Source organism: Somniosus microcephalus, unplaced genomic scaffold (genome assembly GCF_052327205.1).
Source record: "Somniosus microcephalus isolate GS21.2 unplaced genomic scaffold, FLI_Smic_1.0 unresolved_chr9, whole genome shotgun sequence".
Lineage (NCBI taxonomy): Eukaryota > Metazoa > Chordata > Chondrichthyes > Squaliformes > Somniosidae > Somniosus > Somniosus microcephalus.
In genome coordinates this window covers 5733265-5755117 of record NW_028225187.1, presented here as the reverse complement: position 1 = coordinate 5755117, position 21853 = coordinate 5733265, and the positions used below count along the sequence as shown (strand labels likewise).

The 21853-nt window shown below is 45.8% G+C and overlaps 19 non-coding genes across 19 annotated transcripts; 10 read left to right on the top strand and 9 right to left on the bottom strand.

Annotated features, from left to right (window-relative positions):
• Positions 1–1399: 1399 nt before the first annotated feature.
• Positions 1400–1473, top strand: trnan-guu (transfer RNA asparagine (anticodon GUU)). The gene has a single exon. It is a non-coding gene; the product is annotated as a tRNA-Asn (tRNA).
• Positions 1474–3176: 1703 nt separating this feature from the next.
• trnas-aga (transfer RNA serine (anticodon AGA)) lies at positions 3177–3258 on the bottom strand. The gene has a single exon. It is a non-coding gene; the product is annotated as a tRNA-Ser (tRNA).
• A 128-nt stretch (positions 3259–3386) lies between these two features.
• Positions 3387–3460, top strand: trnan-guu (transfer RNA asparagine (anticodon GUU)). The gene has a single exon. It is a non-coding gene; the product is annotated as a tRNA-Asn (tRNA).
• Positions 3461–5162: 1702 nt separating this feature from the next.
• On the bottom strand, positions 5163–5244 carry trnas-aga (transfer RNA serine (anticodon AGA)). The gene has a single exon. It is a non-coding gene; the product is annotated as a tRNA-Ser (tRNA).
• Positions 5245–5372: 128 nt separating this feature from the next.
• On the top strand, positions 5373–5446 carry trnan-guu (transfer RNA asparagine (anticodon GUU)). Its single transcript has one exon. It is a non-coding gene; the product is annotated as a tRNA-Asn (tRNA).
• Positions 5447–7149: 1703 nt separating this feature from the next.
• trnas-aga (transfer RNA serine (anticodon AGA)) lies at positions 7150–7231 on the bottom strand. The gene has a single exon. It is a non-coding gene; the product is annotated as a tRNA-Ser (tRNA).
• A 128-nt stretch (positions 7232–7359) lies between these two features.
• trnan-guu (transfer RNA asparagine (anticodon GUU)) lies at positions 7360–7433 on the top strand. The gene has a single exon. It is a non-coding gene; the product is annotated as a tRNA-Asn (tRNA).
• A 1914-nt stretch (positions 7434–9347) lies between these two features.
• On the top strand, positions 9348–9421 carry trnan-guu (transfer RNA asparagine (anticodon GUU)). Its single transcript has one exon. It is a non-coding gene; the product is annotated as a tRNA-Asn (tRNA).
• Positions 9422–11124: 1703 nt separating this feature from the next.
• Positions 11125–11206, bottom strand: trnas-aga (transfer RNA serine (anticodon AGA)). The gene has a single exon. It is a non-coding gene; the product is annotated as a tRNA-Ser (tRNA).
• A 128-nt stretch (positions 11207–11334) lies between these two features.
• Positions 11335–11408, top strand: trnan-guu (transfer RNA asparagine (anticodon GUU)). The gene has a single exon. It is a non-coding gene; the product is annotated as a tRNA-Asn (tRNA).
• A 1702-nt stretch (positions 11409–13110) lies between these two features.
• trnas-aga (transfer RNA serine (anticodon AGA)) lies at positions 13111–13192 on the bottom strand. Its single transcript has one exon. It is a non-coding gene; the product is annotated as a tRNA-Ser (tRNA).
• Positions 13193–13320: 128 nt separating this feature from the next.
• trnan-guu (transfer RNA asparagine (anticodon GUU)) lies at positions 13321–13394 on the top strand. The gene has a single exon. It is a non-coding gene; the product is annotated as a tRNA-Asn (tRNA).
• Positions 13395–15098: 1704 nt separating this feature from the next.
• Positions 15099–15180, bottom strand: trnas-aga (transfer RNA serine (anticodon AGA)). The gene has a single exon. It is a non-coding gene; the product is annotated as a tRNA-Ser (tRNA).
• A 128-nt stretch (positions 15181–15308) lies between these two features.
• Positions 15309–15382, top strand: trnan-guu (transfer RNA asparagine (anticodon GUU)). Its single transcript has one exon. It is a non-coding gene; the product is annotated as a tRNA-Asn (tRNA).
• A 1703-nt stretch (positions 15383–17085) lies between these two features.
• trnas-aga (transfer RNA serine (anticodon AGA)) lies at positions 17086–17167 on the bottom strand. Its single transcript has one exon. It is a non-coding gene; the product is annotated as a tRNA-Ser (tRNA).
• A 1903-nt stretch (positions 17168–19070) lies between these two features.
• trnas-aga (transfer RNA serine (anticodon AGA)) lies at positions 19071–19152 on the bottom strand. The gene has a single exon. It is a non-coding gene; the product is annotated as a tRNA-Ser (tRNA).
• Positions 19153–19280: 128 nt separating this feature from the next.
• Positions 19281–19354, top strand: trnan-guu (transfer RNA asparagine (anticodon GUU)). The gene has a single exon. It is a non-coding gene; the product is annotated as a tRNA-Asn (tRNA).
• Positions 19355–21057: 1703 nt separating this feature from the next.
• Positions 21058–21139, bottom strand: trnas-aga (transfer RNA serine (anticodon AGA)). Its single transcript has one exon. It is a non-coding gene; the product is annotated as a tRNA-Ser (tRNA).
• Positions 21140–21267: 128 nt separating this feature from the next.
• On the top strand, positions 21268–21341 carry trnan-guu (transfer RNA asparagine (anticodon GUU)). The gene has a single exon. It is a non-coding gene; the product is annotated as a tRNA-Asn (tRNA).
• The last annotated feature ends 512 nt before the right edge of the window (positions 21342–21853 follow it).

The following is a 21853-nucleotide window of genomic DNA, read 5'->3' as shown; positions in this document are numbered from 1 at the left end:
CGCCGCGGCCGAGAAGCGAGCAGCCCCTGCAATCTCTTGTTTTCAGCCAAATGCTAGAGGTATGAATTTCTAATGACAAAATCTTTGACGCTAACTGATTTGGTTGCTCTATTTGAATGCGGTTTAGTGCCTCGCACGGGCCTTGTGATTTTCTTTTTGCGTGCGGTTTGCAGTGTGTGATCGCTTAACATTTTGCGACTGAAATTAAATGCAATATCTGATTCAAATTGTTGCTTCATATGGCGTTCGTTCAAATTGAGGAAATTCGACACTACGAACGGGATTCAAATCGCCTTTTCTCTTGTGTGCTGCTTTTGTCCCTTTGTATGGCCGCGTGCCTCAGGGAATGTGGTTGGAGAATAAATCTTTGGCTGCATTGTTTTTCCTGCTGGTTGTCCATCCAGCTAAACATAGTTTTCTGTGGTGAAATGAATTCAGCAGACGCTACGAAGGAAGAACATATAAATTCTTTCATGGCTTGACTGGGCGGATTCTGAGAGGTTGTTTACCCTGGCTGTGGAGCCCGAACTAGGGGTCAAAGTTTCAGAATAAGGGGCCGGCCATTTAAGATTGAGATGAGGAGAAATTGCTTCATTGTAAGGGTTGTGTATCTTTGGAGTTTTCTAACGCAGAGGGCTGTGGTGGTTCAGTCGTTGATTACATTCCTAACTGAGATGGATATGTACATTACGGAAATCAAGGTATATGGGGCAAGGTCGGTAACTTTCAGTTGAGGTAGAGGATCAGCCATGATCTTAGTGAATGGCGGAGCATGATCGAGGGCCGCATGGCCAAATCCTGCTCCTATTTCTTATGATCTAATGTAGCGATTTAGGCCGGCGGTGTTGAGAACTGTGGCTCGTCTGCCTTAGTTCATTAAATAAGCATCGCAGTAGGAAGCAGCATCAACTGGAAGATGGCTGCGCGGAAGACGTGCATTTTCTTCAATGGGTTGCAAAATAAAATATTTTCGATGGTTAAAATTGCTTTGACGGTTCCAAGAGCGTTAAATAACGTAGTATTCTCCTTTGGCTTAGGCCTCTCGTAATGTCATAATGGGGTGAAGTGCTTGTTACACTTTCTGCTTGAAACTTTGTTTGATTGCAGCTTTGAATCTCGGCAGAGGAACCGAAAGGCAGCAGTTCAAATTAAGTAAAAAGCGATCATTTGGGACGACGTCCTCGGTGCCGTAGTACGGCAGGATTCGAACCTGCGCGGGGCAACCCCAATGGATTTCTAGTCCATCGCCTTAACCACTCGGCCACGACTACCCTGACAGTGGTTTGGACCCACGCAGCTTCTCATTTGCTTCGAAATCGGTGCCTCTGCTGTGAACACTCTGGCACATAATCACATGGGTTCATGTGGAATAATTCCAATTGCAAACATTTTCGTGTCTGTCTCTGTGGCGCAATGGGCCAGCGCGTTCGGCTGTTAACTGAAAGGTTGGTGGTTCGAGCCCACCCAGAGACGTGAGTAACTTTTAATTTTTGCAAACTCATCTATTGTTTAAAAATGGAGTCTTTGATTCCGTGAAATGAACAGTGGTGAGCATACTGCTGCTGCCTTCCTGTTTCCAATGGGAACAATCGCTTCATCGATCAGTCTTCTGCCAGGCAGCATGGATATTCTACATCCCTTATACCAATACTCCAAGTGCAGCGTTCTTGCATTAAAATCCAGCAGGAAAATCGGCCACAGTGGATAATCCATTCTGAAAACCCTTTTCTACACTTTCCTCAGGTTTACACATACATGGATTAGAATGGAAAGCTTGCAACTATTACAATTGCCAGAGAACTGCAGCTTCCTTGCATCGCCCTGCACCCTGATCACATGACAACAACCAACCAATCACATAGAGCGGCGCGAGAACACCCCCATTGAATGTGTCCAATCAGGGCCTGAGGATTGAACTGCTCTGTCACATGCAGTTCCAGTAAGTTGGAGGACTCAGCTGTGACCGGATGATTTGTTGCTGTCGCTAGCGCCGCGGCCGAGAAGCGAGCAGCCCCTGCAATCTCTTGTTTTCAGCCAAATGCTAGAGGTATGAATTTCTAATGACAAAATCTTTGACGCTAACTGATTTGGTTGCTGTATTTGAATGCGGTTTAGTGCCTCGCACGGGCCTTGTGATTTTCTTTTTGCGTGCGGTTTGCAGTGTGTGATCGCTTAACATTTTGCGACTGAAATTAAATGCAATATCTGATTCAAATTGTTGCTTCATATGGCGTTCGGTCAAATTGAGGAAATTCGACACTACGAACGGGATTCAAATCGCCTTTTCTCTTGTGTGCTGCTTTTGTCCCTTTGTATGGCCGCGTGCCTCAGGGAATGTGGTTGGAGAATAAATCTTTGGCTGCATTGTTTTTCCTGCTGGTTGTCCATCCAGCTAAACATAGTTTTCTGTGGTGAAATGAATTCAGCAGACGCTACGAAGGAAGAACATATAAATTCTTTCATGGCTTGACTGGGCGGATTCTGAGAGGTTGTTTACCCTGGCTGTGGAGCCCGAACTAGGGGTCAAAGTTTCAGAATAAGGGGCCGGCCATTTAAGATTGAGATGAGGAGAAATTGCTTCATTGTAAGGGTTGTGTATCTTTGGAGTTTTCTAACGCAGAGGGCTGTGGTGGTTCAGTCGTTGAGTACATTCCTAACTGAGATGGATATGTACATTACGGAAATCAAGGTATATGGGGCAAGGTCGGTAACTTTCAGTTGAGGTAGAGGATCAGCCATGATCTTAGTGAATGGCGGAGCATGATCGAGGGCCGCATGGCCAAATCCTGCTCCTATTTCTTATGATCTAATGTAGCGATTTAGGCCGGCGGTGTTGAGAACTGTGGCTCGTCCGCCTTAGTTCATTAAATAAGCATCGCAGTAGGAAGCAGCATCAACTGGAAGATGGCTGCGTGGAAGACGTGCATTTTCTTCAATGGGTTGCAAAATAAAATATTTTCGACGGTTAAAATTGCTTTGACGGTTCCAAGAGCGTTAAATAACGTAGTATTCTCCTTTGGCTTAGGCCTCTCGTAATGTCATAATGGGGTGAAGTGCTTGTTACACTTTCTGCTTGAAACTTTGTTTGATTGCAGCTTTGAATCTCGGCAGAGGAACCGAAAGGCAGCAGTTCAAATTAAGTAAAAAGCGATCATTTGGGACGACGTCCTCGGTGCCGTAGTCGGCAGGATTCGAACCTGCGCGAGGAAACCCCAATGGATTTCTAGTCCATCGCCTTAACCACTCGGCCACGACTACCCTGACAGTGGTTTGGACCCACGCAGCTTCTCATTTGCTTCGAAATCGGTGCCTCTGCTGTGAACACTCTGGCACATAATCACATGGGTTCATGTGGAATAATTCCAATTGCAAACATTTTCGTGTCTGTCTCTGTGGCGCAATGGGCCAGCGCGTTCGGCTGTTAACTGAAAGGTTGGTGGTTCGAGCCCACCCAGAGACGTGAGTAACTTTTAATTTTTGCAAACTCATCTATTGTTTAAAAATGGAGTCTTTGATTCCGTGAAATGAACAGTGGTGAGCATACTGCTGCTGCCTTCCTGTTTCCAATGGGAACAATCGCTTCATCGATCAGTCTTCTGCCAGGCAGCATGGATATTCTACATCCCTTATACCAATACTCCAAGTGCAGCGTTCTTGCATTAAAATCCAGCAGGAAAATCGGCCACAGTGGATAATCCATTCTGAAAACCCTTTTCTACACTTTCCTCAGGTTTACACATACATGGATTAGAATGGAAAGCTTGCAACTATTACAATTGCCAGAGAACTGCAGCTTCCTTGCATCGCCCTGCACCCTGATCACATGACAACAACCAACCAATCACATAGAGCGGCGCGAGAACACCCCCATTGAATGTGTCCAATCAGGGCCTGAGGATTGAACTGCTCTGTCACATGCAGTTCCAGTAAGTTGGAGGACTCAGCTGTGACCGGATGACTTGTTGCTGTCGCTAGCGCCGCGGCCGAGAAGCGAGCAGCCCCTGCAATCTCTTGTTTTCAGCCAAATGCTAGAGGTATGAATTTCTAATGACAAAATCTTTGACGCTAACTGATTTGGTTGCTGTATTTGAATGCGGTTTAGTGCCTCGCACGGGCCTTGTGATTTTCTTTTTGCGTGCGGTTTGCAGTGTGTGATCGCTTAACATTTTGCGACTGAAATTAAATGCAATATCTGATTCAAATTGTTGCTTCATATGGCGTTTGGTCAAATTGAGGAAATTCGACACTACGAACGGGATTCAAATCGCCTTTTCTCTTGTGTGCTGCTTTTGTCCCTTTGTATGGCCGCGTGCCTCAGGGAATGTGGTTGGAGAATAAATCTTTGGCTGCATTGTTTTTCCTGCTGGTTGTCCATCCAGCTAAACATAGTTTTCTGTGGTGAAATGAATTCAGCAGACGCTACGAAGGAAGAACATATAAATTATTTCATGGCTTGACTGGGCGGATTCTGAGAGGTTGTTTACCCTGGCTGTGGAGCCCGAACTAGGGGTCAAAGTTTCAGAATAAGGGGCCGGCCATTTAAGATTGAGATGAGGAGAAATTGCTTCATTGTAAGGGTTGTGTATCTTTGGAGTTTTCTAACGCAGAGGGCTGTGGTGGTTCAGTCGTTGAGTAAATTCCTAACTGAGATGGATATGTACATTACGGAAATCAAGGTATATGGGGCAAGGTCGGTAACTTTCAGTTGAGGTAGAGGATCAGCCATGATCTTAGTGAATGGCGGAGCATGATCGAGGCCGCATGGCCAAATCCTGCTCCTATTTCTTATGATCTAATGTAGCGATTTAGGCCGGCGGTGTTGAGAACTGTGGCTCGTCTGCCTTAGTTCATTAAATAAGCATCGCAGTAGGAAGCAGCATCAACTGGAAGATGGCTGCGCGGAAGACGTGCATTTTCTTCAATGGGTTGCAAAATAAAATATTTTCGACGGTTAAAATTGCTTTGACGGTTCCAAGAGCGTTAAATAACGTAGTATTCTCCTTTGGCTTAGGCCTCTCGTAATGTCATAATGGGGTGAAGTGCTTGTTACACTTTCTGCTTGAAACTTTGTTTGATTGCAGCTTTGAATCTCGGCAGAGGAACCGAAATGCAGCAGTTCAAATTAAGTAAAAAGCGATCATTTGGGACGACGTCCTCGGTGCCGTAGTCGGCAGGATTCGAACCTGCGCGGGGAAACCCCAATGGATTTCTAGTCCATCGCCTTAACCACTCGGCCACGACTACCCTGATAGTGGTTTGGACCCACGCAGCTTCTCATTTGCTTCGAAATCGGTGCCTCTGCTGTGAACACTCTGGCACATAATCACATGGGTTCATGTGGAATAATTCCAATTGCAAACATTTTCGTGTCTGTCTCTGTGGCGCAATGGGCCAGCGCGTTCGGCTGTTAACTGAAAGGTTGGTGGTTCGAGCCCACCCAGAGACGTGAGTAACTTTTAATTTTTGCAAACTCATCTATTGTTTAAAAATGGAGTCTTTGATTCCGTGAAATGAACAGTGGTGAGCATACTGCTGCTGCCTTCCTGTTTCCAATGGGAACAATCGCTTCATCGATCAGTCTTCTGCCAGGCAGCATGGATATTCTACATCCCTTATACCAATACTCCAAGTGCAGCGTTCTTGCATTAAAATCCAGCAGGAAAATCGGCCACAGTGGATAATCCATTCTGAAAACCCTTTTCTACACTTTCCTCAGGTTTACACATACATGGATTAGAATGGAAAGCTTGCAACTATTACAATTGCCAGAGAACTGCAGCTTCCTTGCATCGCCCTGCACCCTGATCACATGACAACAACCAACCAATCACATAGAGCGGCGCGAGAACACCCCCATTGAATGTGTCCAATCAGGGCCTGAGGATTGAACTGCTCTGTCACATGCAGTTCCAGTAAGTTGGAGGACTCAGCTGTGACCGGATGACTTGTTGCTGTCGCTAGCGCCGCGGCCGAGAAGCGAGCAGCCCCTGCAATCTCTTGTTTTCAGCCAAATGCTAGAGGTATGAATTTCTAATGACAAAATCTTTGACGCTAACTGAATTGGTTGCTGTATTTGAATGCGGTTTAGTGCCTCGCACGGGCCTTGTGATTTTCTTTTTGCGTGCGGTTTGCAGTGTGTGATCGCTTAACATTTTGCGACTGAAATTAAATGCAATATCTGATTCAAATTGTTGCTTCATATGGCGTTCGGTCAAATTGAGGAAATTCGACACTACGAACGGGATTCAAATCGCCTTTTCTCTTGTGTGCTGCTTTTGTCCCTTTGTATGGCCGCGTGCCTCAGGGAATGTGGTTGGAGAATAAATCTTTGGCTGCATTGTTTTTCCTGCTGGTTGTCCATCCAGCTAAACATAGTTTTCTGTGGTGAAATGAATTCAGCAGACGCTACGAAGGAAGAACATATAAATTCTTTCATGGCTTGACCGGGCGGATTTTGAGAGGTTGTTTACCCTGGCTGTGGAGCCCGAACTAGGGGTCAAAGTTTCAGAATAAGGGGCCGGCCATTTAAGATTGAGATGAGGAGAAATTGCTTCATTGTAAGGGTTGTGTATCTTTGGAGTTTTCTAACGCAGAGGGCTGTGGTGGTTCAGTCGTTGAGTACATTCCTAACTGAGATAGATATGTACATTACGGAAATCAAGGTATATGGGGCAAGGTCGGTAACTTTCAGTTGAGGTAGAGGATCAGCCATGATCTTAGTGAATGGCGGAGCATGATCGAGGGCCGCATGGCCAAATCCTGCTCCTATTTCTTATGATCTAATGTAGCGATTTAGGCCGGCGGTGTTGAGAACTGTGGCTCGTCTGCCTTAGTTCATTAAATAAGCATCGCAGTAGGAAGCAGCATCAACTGGAAGATGGCTGCGCGGAAGACGTGCATTTTCTTCAATGGGTTGCAAAATAAAATATTTTCGACGGTTAAAATTGCTTTGACGGTTCCAAGAGCGTTAAATAACGTAGTATTCTCCTTTGGCTTAGGCCTCTCGTAATGTCATAATGGGGTGAAGTGCTTGTTACACTTTCTGCTTGAAACTTTGTTTGATTGCAGCTTTGAATCTCGGCAGAGGAACCGAAAGGCAGCAGTTCAAATTAAGTAAAAAGCGATCATTTGGGACGACGTCCTCGGTGCCGTAGTCGGCAGGATTCGAACCTGCGTGGGGAAACCCCAATGGATTTCTAGTCCATCGCCTTAACCACTCGGCCACGACTACCCTGACAGTGGTTTGGACCCACGCAGCTTCTCATTTGCTTCGAAATCGGTGCCTCTGCTGTGAACACTCTGGCACATAATCACATGGGTTCATGTGGAATAATTCCAATTGCAAACATTTTCGTGTCTGTCTCTGTGGCGCAATGGGCCAGCGCGTTCGGCTGTTAATTGAAAGGTTGGTGGTTCGAGCCCACCCAGAGACGTGAGTAACTTTTAATTTTTGCAAACTCATCTATTGTTTAAAAATGGAGTCTTTGATTCCGTGAAATGAACAGTGGTGAGCATACTGCTGCTGCCTTCCTGTTTCCAATGGGAACAATCGCTTCATCGATCAGTCTTCTGCCAGGCGGAATGGATATTCTACATCCCTTATACCAATACTCCAAGTGCAGCGTTCTTGCATTAAAATCCAGCAGGAAAATCGGCCACAGTGGATAATCCATTCTGAAAACCCTTTTCTACACTTTCCTCAGGTTTACACATACATGGATTAGAATGGAAAGCTTGCAACTATTACAATTGCCAGAGAACTGCAGCTTCCTTGCATCGCCCTGCACCCTGATCACATGACAACAACCAACCAATCACATAGAGCGGCGCGAGAACACCCCCATTGAATGTGTCCAATCAGGGCCTGAGGATTGAACTGCTCTGTCACATGCAGTTCCAGTACGTTGGAGGACTCAGCTGTGACCGGATGACTTGTTGCTGTCGCTAGCGCCGCGGCCGAGAAGCGAGCAGCCCCTGCAATCTCTTGTTTTCAGCCAAATGCTAGAGGTATGAATTTCTAATGACAAAATCTTTGACGCTAACTGATTTGGTTGCTGTATTTGAATGCGGTTTAGTGCCTCGCACGGGCCTTGTGATTTTCTTTTTGCGTGCGGTTTGCAGTGTGTGATCGCTTAACATTTTGCGACTGAAATTAAATGCAATATCTGATTCAAATTGTTGCTTCATATGGCGTTCGGTCAAATTGAGGAAATTCGACACTACGAACGGGATTCAAATCGCCTTTTCTCTTGTGTGCTGCTTTTGTCCCTTTGTATGGCCGCGTGCCTCAGGGAATGTGGTTGGAGAATAAATCTTTGGCTGCATTGTTTTTCCTGCTGGTTGTCCATCCAGCTAAACATAGTTTTCTGTGGTGAAATGAATTCAGCAGACGCTACGAAGGAAGAACATATAAATTCTTTCATGGCTTGACTGGGCGGATTCTGAGAGGTTGTTTACCCTGGCTGTGGAGCCCGAACTAGGGGTCAAAGTTTCAGAATAAGGGGCCGGCCATTTAAGATTGAGATGAGGAGAAATTGCTTCATTGTAAGGGTTGTGTATCTTTGGAGTTTTCTAACGCAGAGGGCTGTGGTGGTTCAGTCGTTGATTACATTCCTAACTGAGATGGATATGTACATTACGGAAATCAAGGTATATGGGGCAAGGTCGGTAACTTTCAGTTGAGGTAGAGGATCAGCCATGATCTTAGTGAATGGCGGAGCATGATCGAGGGCCGCATGGCCAAATCCTGCTCCTATTTCTTATGATCTAATGTAGCGATTTAGGCCGGCGGTGTTGAGAACTGTGGCTCGTCTGCCTTAGTTCATTAAATAAGCATCGCAGTAGGAAGCAGCATCAACTGGAAGATGGCTGCGCGGAAGACGTGCATTTTCTTCAATGGGTTGCAAAATAAAATATTTTCGATGGTTAAAATTGCTTTGACGGTTCCAAGAGCGTTAAATAACGTAGTATTCTCCTTTGGCTTAGGCCTCTCGTAATGTCATAATGGGGTGAAGTGCTTGTTACACTTTCTGCTTGAAACTTTGTTTGATTGCAGCTTTGAATCTCGGCAGAGGAACCGAAAGGCAGCAGTTCAAATTAAGTAAAAAGCGATCATTTGGGACGACGTCCTCGGTGCCGTAGTACGGCAGGATTCGAACCTGCGCGGGGCAACCCCAATGGATTTCTAGTCCATCGCCTTAACCACTCGGCCACGACTACCCTGACAGTGGTTTGGACCCACGCAGCTTCTCATTTGCTTCGAAATCGGTGCCTCTGCTGTGAACACTCTGGCACATAATCACATGGGTTCATGTGGAATAATTCCAATTGCAAACATTTTCGTGTCTGTCTCTGTGGCGCAATGGGCCAGCGCGTTCGGCTGTTAACTGAAAGGTTGGTGGTTCGAGCCCACCCAGAGACGTGAGTAACTTTTAATTTTTGCAAACTCATCTATTGTTTAAAAATGGAGTCTTTGATTCCGTGAAATGAACAGTGGTGAGCATACTGCTGCTGCCTTCCTGTTTCCAATGGGAACAATCGCTTCATCGATCAGTCTTCTGCCAGGCAGCATGGATATTCTACATCCCTTATACCAATACTCCAAGTGCAGCGTTCTTGCATTAAAATCCAGCAGGAAAATCGGCCACAGTGGATAATCCATTCTGAAAACCCTTTTCTACACTTTCCTCAGGTTTACACATACATGGATTAGAATGGAAAGCTTGCAACTATTACAATTGCCAGAGAACTGCAGCTTCCTTGCATCGCCCTGCACCCTGATCACATGACAACAACCAACCAATCACATAGAGCGGCGCGAGAACACCCCCATTGAATGTGTCCAATCAGGGCCTGAGGATTGAACTGCTCTGTCACATGCAGTTCCAGTAAGTTGGAGGACTCAGCTGTGACCGGATGATTTGTTGCTGTCGCTAGCGCCGCGGCCGAGAAGCGAGCAGCCCCTGCAATCTCTTGTTTTCAGCCAAATGCTAGAGGTATGAATTTCTAATGACAAAATCTTTGACGCTAACTGATTTGGTTGCTGTATTTGAATGCGGTTTAGTGCCTCGCACGGGCCTTGTGATTTTCTTTTTGCGTGCGGTTTGCAGTGTGTGATCGCTTAACATTTTGCGACTGAAATTAAATGCAATATCTGATTCAAATTGTTGCTTCATATGGCGTTCGGTCAAATTGAGGAAATTCGACACTACGAACGGGATTCAAATCGCCTTTTCTCTTGTGTGCTGCTTTTGTCCCTTTGTATGGCCGCGTGCCTCAGGGAATGTGGTTGGAGAATAAATCTTTGGCTGCATTGTTTTTCCTGCTGGTTGTCCATCCAGCTAAACATAGTTTTCTGTGGTGAAATGAATTCAGCAGACGCTACGAAGGAAGAACATATAAATTCTTTCATGGCTTGACTGGGCGGATTCTGAGAGGTTGTTTACCCTGGCTGTGGAGCCCGAACTAGGGGTCAAAGTTTCAGAATAAGGGGCCGGCCATTTAAGATTGAGATGAGGAGAAATTGCTTCATTGTAAGGGTTGTGTATCTTTGGAGTTTTCTAACGCAGAGGGCTGTGGTGGTTCAGTCGTTGAGTACATTCCTAACTGAGATGGATATGTACATTACGGAAATCAAGGTATATGGGGCAAGGTCGGTAACTTTCAGTTGAGGTAGAGGATCAGCCATGATCTTAGTGAATGGCGGAGCATGATCGAGGGCCGCATGGCCAAATCCTGCTCCTATTTCTTATGATCTAATGTAGCGATTTAGGCCGGCGGTGTTGAGAACTGTGGCTCGTCCGCCTTAGTTCATTAAATAAGCATCGCAGTAGGAAGCAGCATCAACTGGAAGATGGCTGCGTGGAAGACGTGCATTTTCTTCAATGGGTTGCAAAATAAAATATTTTCGACGGTTAAAATTGCTTTGACGGTTCCAAGAGCGTTAAATAACGTAGTATTCTCCTTTGGCTTAGGCCTCTCGTAATGTCATAATGGGGTGAAGTGCTTGTTACACTTTCTGCTTGAAACTTTGTTTGATTGCAGCTTTGAATCTCGGCAGAGGAACCGAAAGGCAGCAGTTCAAATTAAGTAAAAAGCGATCATTTGGGACGACGTCCTCGGTGCCGTAGTCGGCAGGATTCGAACCTGCGCGAGGAAACCCCAATGGATTTCTAGTCCATCGCCTTAACCACTCGGCCACGACTACCCTGACAGTGGTTTGGACCCACGCAGCTTCTCATTTGCTTCGAAATCGGTGCCTCTGCTGTGAACACTCTGGCACATAATCACATGGGTTCATGTGGAATAATTCCAATTGCAAACATTTTCGTGTCTGTCTCTGTGGCGCAATGGGCCAGCGCGTTCGGCTGTTAACTGAAAGGTTGGTGGTTCGAGCCCACCCAGAGACGTGAGTAACTTTTAATTTTTGCAAACTCATCTATTGTTTAAAAATGGAGTCTTTGATTCCGTGAAATGAACAGTGGTGAGCATACTGCTGCTGCCTTCCTGTTTCCAATGGGAACAATCGCTTCATCGATCAGTCTTCTGCCAGGCAGCATGGATATTCTACATCCCTTATACCAATACTCCAAGTGCAGCGTTCTTGCATTAAAATCCAGCAGGAAAATCGGCCACAGTGGATAATCCATTCTGAAAACCCTTTTCTACACTTTCCTCAGGTTTACACATACATGGATTAGAATGGAAAGCTTGCAACTATTACAATTGCCAGAGAACTGCAGCTTCCTTGCATCGCCCTGCACCCTGATCACATGACAACAACCAACCAATCACATAGAGCGGCGCGAGAACACCCCCATTGAATGTGTCCAATCAGGGCCTGAGGATTGAACTGCTCTGTCACATGCAGTTCCAGTAAGTTGGAGGACTCAGCTGTGACCGGATGACTTGTTGCTGTCGCTAGCGCCGCGGCCGAGAAGCGAGCAGCCCCTGCAATCTCTTGTTTTCAGCCAAATGCTAGAGGTATGAATTTCTAATGACAAAATCTTTGACGCTAACTGATTTGGTTGCTGTATTTGAATGCGGTTTAGTGCCTCGCACGGGCCTTGTGATTTTCTTTTTGCGTGCGGTTTGCAGTGTGTGATCGCTTAACATTTTGCGACTGAAATTAAATGCAATATCTGATTCAAATTGTTGCTTCATATGGCGTTTGGTCAAATTGAGGAAATTCGACACTACGAACGGGATTCAAATCGCCTTTTCTCTTGTGTGCTGCTTTTGTCCCTTTGTATGGCCGCGTGCCTCAGGGAATGTGGTTGGAGAATAAATCTTTGGCTGCATTGTTTTTCCTGCTGGTTGTCCATCCAGCTAAACATAGTTTTCTGTGGTGAAATGAATTCAGCAGACGCTACGAAGGAAGAACATATAAATTATTTCATGGCTTGACTGGGCGGATTCTGAGAGGTTGTTTACCCTGGCTGTGGAGCCCGAACTAGGGGTCAAAGTTTCAGAATAAGGGGCCGGCCATTTAAGATTGAGATGAGGAGAAATTGCTTCATTGTAAGGGTTGTGTATCTTTGGAGTTTTCTAACGCAGAGGGCTGTGGTGGTTCAGTCGTTGAGTAAATTCCTAACTGAGATGGATATGTACATTACGGAAATCAAGGTATATGGGGCAAGGTCGGTAACTTTCAGTTGAGGTAGAGGATCAGCCATGATCTTAGTGAATGGCGGAGCATGATCGAGGCCGCATGGCCAAATCCTGCTCCTATTTCTTATGATCTAATGTAGCGATTTAGGCCGGCGGTGTTGAGAACTGTGGCTCGTCTGCCTTAGTTCATTAAATAAGCATCGCAGTAGGAAGCAGCATCAACTGGAAGATGGCTGCGCGGAAGACGTGCATTTTCTTCAATGGGTTGCAAAATAAAATATTTTCGACGGTTAAAATTGCTTTGACGGTTCCAAGAGCGTTAAATAACGTAGTATTCTCCTTTGGCTTAGGCCTCTCGTAATGTCATAATGGGGTGAAGTGCTTGTTACACTTTCTGCTTGAAACTTTGTTTGATTGCAGCTTTGAATCTCGGCAGAGGAACCGAAATGCAGCAGTTCAAATTAAGTAAAAAGCGATCATTTGGGACGACGTCCTCGGTGCCGTAGTCGGCAGGATTCGAACCTGCGCGGGGAAACCCCAATGGATTTCTAGTCCATCGCCTTAACCACTCGGCCACGACTACCCTGATAGTGGTTTGGACCCACGCAGCTTCTCATTTGCTTCGAAATCGGTGCCTCTGCTGTGAACACTCTGGCACATAATCACATGGGTTCATGTGGAATAATTCCAATTGCAAACATTTTCGTGTCTGTCTCTGTGGCGCAATGGGCCAGCGCGTTCGGCTGTTAACTGAAAGGTTGGTGGTTCGAGCCCACCCAGAGACGTGAGTAACTTTTAATTTTTGCAAACTCATCTATTGTTTAAAAATGGAGTCTTTGATTCCGTGAAATGAACAGTGGTGAGCATACTGCTGCTGCCTTCCTGTTTCCAATGGGAACAATCGCTTCATCGATCAGTCTTCTGCCAGGCAGCATGGATATTCTACATCCCTTATACCAATACTCCAAGTGCAGCGTTCTTGCATTAAAATCCAGCAGGAAAATCGGCCACAGTGGATAATCCATTCTGAAAACCCTTTTCTACACTTTCCTCAGGTTTACACATACATGGATTAGAATGGAAAGCTTGCAACTATTACAATTGCCAGAGAACTGCAGCTTCCTTGCATCGCCCTGCACCCTGATCACATGACAACAACCAACCAATCACATAGAGCGGCGCGAGAACACCCCCATTGAATGTGTCCAATCAGGGCCTGAGGATTGAACTGCTCTGTCACATGCAGTTCCAGTAAGTTGGAGGACTCAGCTGTGACCGGATGACTTGTTGCTGTCGCTAGCGCCGCGGCCGAGAAGCGAGCAGCCCCTGCAATCTCTTGTTTTCAGCCAAAGGCTAGAGGTATGAAATTTCTAATGACAAAATCTTTGACGCTAACTGATTTGGTTGCTGTATTTGAATGCGGTTTAGTGCCTCGCACGGGCCTTGTGATTTTCTTTTTGCGTGCGGTTTGCAGTGTGTGATCGCTTAACATTTTGCGACTGAAATTAAATGCAATATCTGATTCAAATTGTTGCTTCATATGGCGTTCGGTCAAATTGAGGAAATTCGACACTACGAACGGGATTCAAATCGCCTTTTCTCTTGTGTGCTGCTTTTGTCCCTTTGTATGGCCGCGTGCCTCAGGGAATGTGGTTGGAGAATAAATCTTTGGCTGCATTGTTTTTCCTGCTGGTTGTCCATCCAGCTAAACATAGTTTTCTGTGGTGAAATGAATTCAGCAGACGCTACGAAGGAAGAACATATAAATTCTTTCATGGCTTGACCGGGCGGATTTTGAGAGGTTGTTTACCCTGGCTGTGGAGCCCGAACTAGGGGTCAAAGTTTCAGAATAAGGGGCCGGCCATTTAAGATTGAGATGAGGAGAAATTGCTTCATTGTAAGGGTTGTGTATCTTTGGAGTTTTCTAACGCAGAGGGCTGTGGTGGTTCAGTCGTTGAGTACATTCCTAACTGAGATAGATATGTACATTACGGAAATCAAGGTATATGGGGCAAGGTCGGTAACTTTCAGTTGAGGTAGAGGATCAGCCATGATCTTAGTGAATGGCGGAGCATGATCGAGGGCCGCATGGCCAAATCCTGCTCCTATTTCTTATGATCTAATGTAGCGATTTAGGCCGGCGGTGTTGAGAACTGTGGCTCGTCTGCCTTAGTTCATTAAATAAGCATCGCAGTAGGAAGCAGCATCAACTGGAAGATGGCTGCGCGGAAGACGTGCATTTTCTTCAATGGGTTGCAAAATAAAATATTTTCGACGGTTAAAATTGCTTTGACGGTTCCAAGAGCGTTAAATAACGTAGTATTCTCCTTTGGCTTAGGCCTCTCGTAATGTCATAATGGGGTGAAGTGCTTGTTACACTTTCTGCTTGAAACTTTGTTTGATTGCAGCTTTGAATCTCGGCAGAGGAACCGAAAGGCAGCAGTTCAAATTAAGTAAAAAGCGATCATTTGGGACGACGTCCTCGGTGCCGTAGTCGGCAGGATTCGAACCTGCGTGGGGAAACCCCAATGGATTTCTAGTCCATCGCCTTAACCACTCGGCCACGACTACCCTGACAGTGGTTTGGACCCACGCAGCTTCTCATTTGCTTCGAAATCGGTGCCTCTGCTGTGAACACTCTGGCACATAATCACATGGGTTCATGTGGAATAATTCCAATTGCAAACATTTTCGTGTCTGTCTCTGTGGCGCAATGGGCCAGCGCGTTCGGCTGTTAATTGAAAGGTTGGTGGTTCGAGCCCACCCAGAGACGTGAGTAACTTTTAATTTTTGCAAACTCATCTATTGTTTAAAAATGGAGTCTTTGATTCCGTGAAATGAACAGTGGTGAGCATACTGCTGCTGCCTTCCTGTTTCCAATGGGAACAATCGCTTCATCGATCAGTCTTCTGCCAGGCGGAATGGATATTCTACATCCCTTATACCAATACTCCAAGTGCAGCGTTCTTGCATTAAAATCAAGCAGGAAAATCGGCCACAGTGGATCATCCATTCTGAAAACCCTTTTCTACACTTTCCTCAGGTTTACACATACATGGATTAGAATGGAAAGCTTGCAACTATTACAATTGCCAGAGAACTGCAGCTTCCTTGCATCGCCCTGCACCCTGATCACATGACAACAACCAACCAATCACATAGAGCGGCGCGAGAACACCCCCATTGAATGTGTCCAATCAGGGCCTGAGGATTGAACTGCTCTGTCACATGCAGTTCCAGTAAGTTGGAGGACTCAGCTGTGACCGGATGACTTGTTGCTGTCGCTAGCGCCGCGGCCGAGAAGCGAGCAGCCCCTGCAATCTCTTGTTTTCAGCCAAATGCTAGAGGTATGAATTTCTAATGACAAAATCTTTGACGCTAACTGATTTGGTTGCTGTATTTGAATGCGGTTTAGTGCCTCGCACGGGCCTTGTGATTTTCTTTTTGCGTGCGGTTTGCAGTGTGTGATCGCTTAACATTTTGCGACTGAAATAAAATGCAATATCTGATTCAAATTGTTGCTTCATATGGCGTTCGGTCAAATTGAGGAAATTCGACACTACGAACGGGATTCAAATCGCCTTTTCTCTTGTGTGCTGCTTTTGTCCCTTTGTATGGCCGCGTGCCTCAGGGAATGTGGTTGGAGAATAAATCTTTGGCTGCATTGTTTTTCCTGCTGGTTGTCCATCCAGCTAAACATAGTTTTCTGTGGTGAAATGAATTCAGCAGACGCTACGAAGGAAGAACATATAAATTCTTTCATGGCTTGACTGGGCGGATTCTGAGAGGTTGTTTACCCTGGCTGTGGAGCCCGAACTAGGGGTCAAAGTTTCAGAATAAGGGGCCGGCCATTTAAGATTGAGATGAGGAGAAATTGCATCATTGTAAGGGTTGTGTATCTTTGGAGTTTTCTAACGCAGAGGGCTGTGGTGGTTCAGTCGTTGAGTACATTCCTAACTGAGATGGATATGTACATTACGGAAATCAAGGTATATGGGGCAAGGTCGGTAACTTTCAGTTGAGGTAGAGGATCAGCCATGATCTTAGTGAATGGCGGAGCATGATCGAGGGCCGCATGGCCAAATCCTGCTCCTATTTCTTATGATCTAATGTAGCGATTTAGGCCGGCGGTGTTGAGAACTGTGGCTCGTCTGCCTTAGTTCATTAAATAAGCATCGCAGTAGGAAGCAGCATCAACTGGAAGATGGCTGCGCGGAAGACGTGCATTTTCTTCAATGGGTTGCAAAATAAATTATTTTCGACGGTTAAAATTGCTTTGACAGTTCCAAGAGCGTTAAATAACGTAGTATTCTCCTTTGGCTTAGGCCTCTCGTAATGTCATAATGGGGTGAAGTGCTTGTTACACTTTCTGCTTGAAACTTTGTTTGATTGCAGCTTTGAATCTCGGCAGAGGAACCGAAAGGCAGCAGTTCAAATTAAGTAAAAAGCGATCATTTGGGACGACGTCCTCGGTGCCGTAGTCGGCAGGATTCGAACCTGCGCGGGGAAACCCCAATGGATTTCTAGTCCATCGCCTTAACCACTCGGCCACGACTACCCTGACAGTGGTTTGGACCCACGCAGCTTCTCATTTGCTTCGAAATCGGTGCCTCTGCTGTGAACACTCTGGCACATAATCACATGGGTTCATGTGGAATAATTCCAATTGCAAACATTTTCGTGTCTGTCTGTGGCGCAATGGGCCAGCGCGTTCGGCTGTTAACTGAAAGGTTGGTGGTTCGAGCCCACCCAGAGACGTGAGTAACTTTTAATTTTTGCAAACTCATCTATTGTTTAAAAATGGAGTCTTTGATTCCGTGAAATGAACAGTGGTGAGCATACTGCTGCTGCCTTCCTGTTTCCAATGGGAACAATCGCTTCATCGATCAGTCTTCTGCCAGGCAGCATGGATATTCTACATCCCTTATACCAATACTCCAAGTGCAGCGTTCTTGCATTAAAATCCAGCAGGAAAATCGGCCACAGTGGATAATCCATTCTGAAAACCCTTTTCTACACTTTCCTCAGGTTTACACATACATGGATTAGAATGGAAAGCTTGCAACTATTACAATTGCCAGAGAACTGCAGCTTCCTTGCATCGCCCTGCACCCTGATCACATGACAACAACCAACCAATCACATAGAGCGGCGCGAGAACACCCCCATTGAATGTGTCCAATCAGGGCCTGAGGATTGAACTGCTCTGTCACATGCAGTTCCAGTAAGTTGCAGGACTCAGCTGTGACCGGATGACTTGTTGCTGTCGCTAGCGCCGCGGCCGAGAAGCGAGCAGCCCCTGCAATCACTTGTTTTCAGCCAAATGCTAGAGGTATGAATTTCTAATGACAAAATCTTTGACGCTAACTGATTTGGTTGCTGTATTTGAATGCGGTTTAGTGCCTCGCACGGGCCTTGTGATTTTCTTTTTGCGGGCGGTTTGCAGTGTGTGATCGCTTAACATTTTGCGACTGAAATTAAATGCAATATCTGATTCAAATTGTTGCTTCATATGGCGTTCGGTCAAATTGAGGAAATTCGACACTACGAACGGGATTCAAATCGCCTTTTCTCTTGTGTGCTGCTTTTGTCCCTTTGTATGGCCGCGTGCCTCAGGGAATGTGGTTGGAGAATAAATCTTTGGCTGCATTGTTTTTCCTGCTGGTTGTCCATCCAGCTAAATATAGTTTTCTGTGGTGAAATGAATTCAGCAGACGCTACGAAGGAAGAACATATAAATTCTTTCATGGCTTGACTGGGCGGATTCTGAGAGGTTGTTTACCCTGGCTGTGGAGCCCGAACTAGGGGTCAAAGTTTCAGAATAAGGGGCCGGCCATTTAAGATTGAGATGAGGAGAAATTGCTTCATTGTAAGGGTTGTGTATCTTTGGAGTTTTCTAACGCAGAGGGCTGTGGTGGTTCAGTCGTTGAGTACATTCCTAACTGAGATGGATATGTACATTACGGAAATCAAGGTATATGGGGCAAGGTCGGTAACTTTCAGTTGAGGTAGAGGATCAGCCATGATCTTAGTGAATGGCGGAGCATGATCGAGGGCCGCATGGCCAAATCCTGCTCCTATTTCTTATGATCTAATGTAGCGATTTAGGCCGGCGGTGTTGAGAACTGTGGCTCGTCTGCCTTAGTTCATTAAATAAGCATCGCAGTAGGAAGCAGCATCAACTGGAAGATGGCTGCGCGGAAGACGTGCATTTTCTTCAATGGGTTGCAAAATAAAATATTTTCGACGGTTAAAATTGCTTTGACGGTTCCAAGAGCGTTAAATAACGTAGTATTCTCCTTTGGCTTAGGCCTCTCGTAATGTCATAATGGGGTGAAGTGCTTGTTACACTTTCTGCTTGAAACTTTGTTTGATTGCAGCTTTGAATCTCGGCAGAGGAACCGAAAGGCAGCAGTTCAAATTAAGTAAAAAGCGATCATTTGGGACGACGTCCTCGGTGCCGTAGTCGGCAGGATTCGACCCTGCGCGGGGAAACCCCAATGGATTTCTAGTCCATCGCCTTAACCACTCGGCCACGACTACCCTGACAGTGGTTTGGACCCACGCAGCTTCTCATTTGCTTCGAAATCGGTGCCTCTGCTGTGAACACTCTGGCACATAATCACATGGGTTCATGTGGAATAATTCCAATTGCAAACATTTTCGTGTCTGTCTCTGTGGCGCAATGGGCCAGTGCGTTCGGCTGTTAACTGAAAGGTTGGTGGTTCGAGCCCACCCAGAGACGTGAGTAACTTTTAATTTTTGCAAACTCATCTATTGTTTAAAAATGGAGTCTTTGATTCCGTGAAATGAACAGTGGTGAGCATACTGCTGCTGCCTTCCTGTTTCCAATGGGAACAATCGCTTCATCGATCAGTCTTCTGCCAGGCAGCATGGATATTCTACATCCCTTATACCAATACTCCAAGTGCAGCGTTCTTGCATTAAAATCCAGCAGGAAAATCGGCCACAGTGGATAATCCATTCTGAAAACCCTTTTCTACACTTTCCTCAGGTTTACACATACATGGATTAGAATGGAAAGCTTGCAACTATTACAATTGCCAGAGAACTGCAGCTTCCTTGCATCGCCCTGCACCCTGATCACATGACAACAACCAACCAATCACATAGAGCGGCGCGAGAACACCCCCATTGAATGTGTCCAATCAGGGCCTGAGGATTGAACTGCTCTGTCACATGCAGTTCCAGTAAGTTGGAGGACTCAGCTGTGACCGGATGACTTGTTGCTGTCGCTAGCGCCGCGGCCGAGAAGCGAGCAGCCCCTGCAATCTCTTGTTTTCAGCCAAAGGCTAGAGGTATGAATTTCTAATGACAAAATCTTTGACGCTAACTGATTTGGTTGCTGTATTTGAATGCGGTTTAGTGCCTCGCACGGGCCTTGTGATTTTCTTTTTGCGTGCGGTTTGCAGTGTGTGATCGCTTAACATTTTGCGACTGAAATTAAATGCAATATCTGATTCAAATTGTTGCTTCATATGGCGTTCGGTCAAATTGAGGAAATTCGACACTACGAACGGGATTCAAATCGCCTTTTCTCTTGTGTGCTGCTTTTGTCCCTTTGTATGGCCGCGTGCCTCAGGGAATGTGGTTGGAGAATAAATCTTTGGCTGCATTGTTTTTCCTGCTGGTTGTCCATCCAGCTAAACATAGTTTTCTGTGGTGAAATGAATTCAGCAGACGCTACGAAGGAAGAACATATAAATTCTTTCATGGCTTGACTGGGCGGATTCTGAGAGGTTGTTTACCCTGGCTGTGGAGCCCGAACTAGGGGTCAAAGTTTCAGAATAAGGGGCCGGCCATTTAAGATTGAGATGAGGAGAAATTGCTTCATTGTAAGGGTTGTGTATCTTTGGAGTTTTCTAACGCAGAGGGCTGTGGTGGTTCAGTCGTTGAGTACATTCCTAACTGAGATGGATATGTACATTACGGAAATCAAGGTATATGGGGCAAGGTCGGTAACTTTCAGTTGAGGTAGAGGATCAGCCATGATCTTAGTGAATGGCGGAGCATGATCGAGGGCCGCATGGCCAAATCCTGCTCCTATTTCTTATGATCTAATGTAGCGATTTAGGCCGGCGGTGTTGAGAACTGTGGCTCGTCTGCCTTAGTTCATTAAATAAGCATCGCAGTAGGAAGCAGCATCAACTGGAAGATGGCTGCGCGGAAGACGTGCATTTTCTTCAATGGGTTGCAAAATAAAATATTTTCGACGGTTAAAATTGCTTTGATGGTTCCAAGAGCGTTAAATAACGTAGTATTCTCCTTTGGCTTAGGCCTCTCGTAATGTCATAATGGGGTGAAGTGCTTGTTACACTTTCTGCTTGAAACTTTGTTTGATTGCAGCTTTGAATCTCGGCAGAGGAACCGAAAGGCAGCAGTTCCAATTAAGTAAAAAGCAATCATTTGGGACGACGTCCTCGGTGCCGTAGTCGGCAGGATTCGAACCTGCGCGAGGAAACCCCAATGGATTTCTAGTCCATCGCCTTAACCACTCGGCCACGACTACCCTGACAGTGGTTTGGACCCACGCAGCTTCTCATTTGCTTCGAAATCGGTGCCTCTGCTGTGAACACTCTGGCACATAATCACATGGGTTCATGTGGAATAATTCCAATTGCAAACATTTTCGTGTCTGTCTCTGTGGCGCAATGGGCCAGCGCGTTCGGCTGTTAACTGAAAGGTTGGTGGTTCGAGCCCACCCAGAGACGTGAGTAACTTTTAATTTTTGCAAACTCATCTATTGTTTAAAAATGGAGTCTTTGATTCCGTGAAATGAACAGTGGTGAGCATACTGCTGCTGCCTTCCTGTTTCCAATGGGAACAATCGCTTCATCGATCAGTCTTCTGCCAGGCAGCATGGATATTCTACATCCCTTATACCAATACTCCAAGTGCAGCGTTCTTGCATTAAAATCCAGCAGGAAAATCGGCCACAGTGGATAATCCATTCTGAAAACCCTTTTCTACACTTTCCTCAGGTTTACACATACATGGATTAGAATGGAAAGCTTGCAACTATTACAATTGCCAGAGAACTGCAGCTTCCTTGCATCGCCCTGCACCCTGATCACATGACAACAACCAACCAATCACATAGAGCGGCGCGAGAACACCCCCATTGAATGTGTCCAATCAGGGCCTGAGGATTGAACTGCTCTGTCACATGCAGTTCCAGTAAGTTGGAGGACTCAGCTGTGACCGGATGACTTGTTGCTGTCGC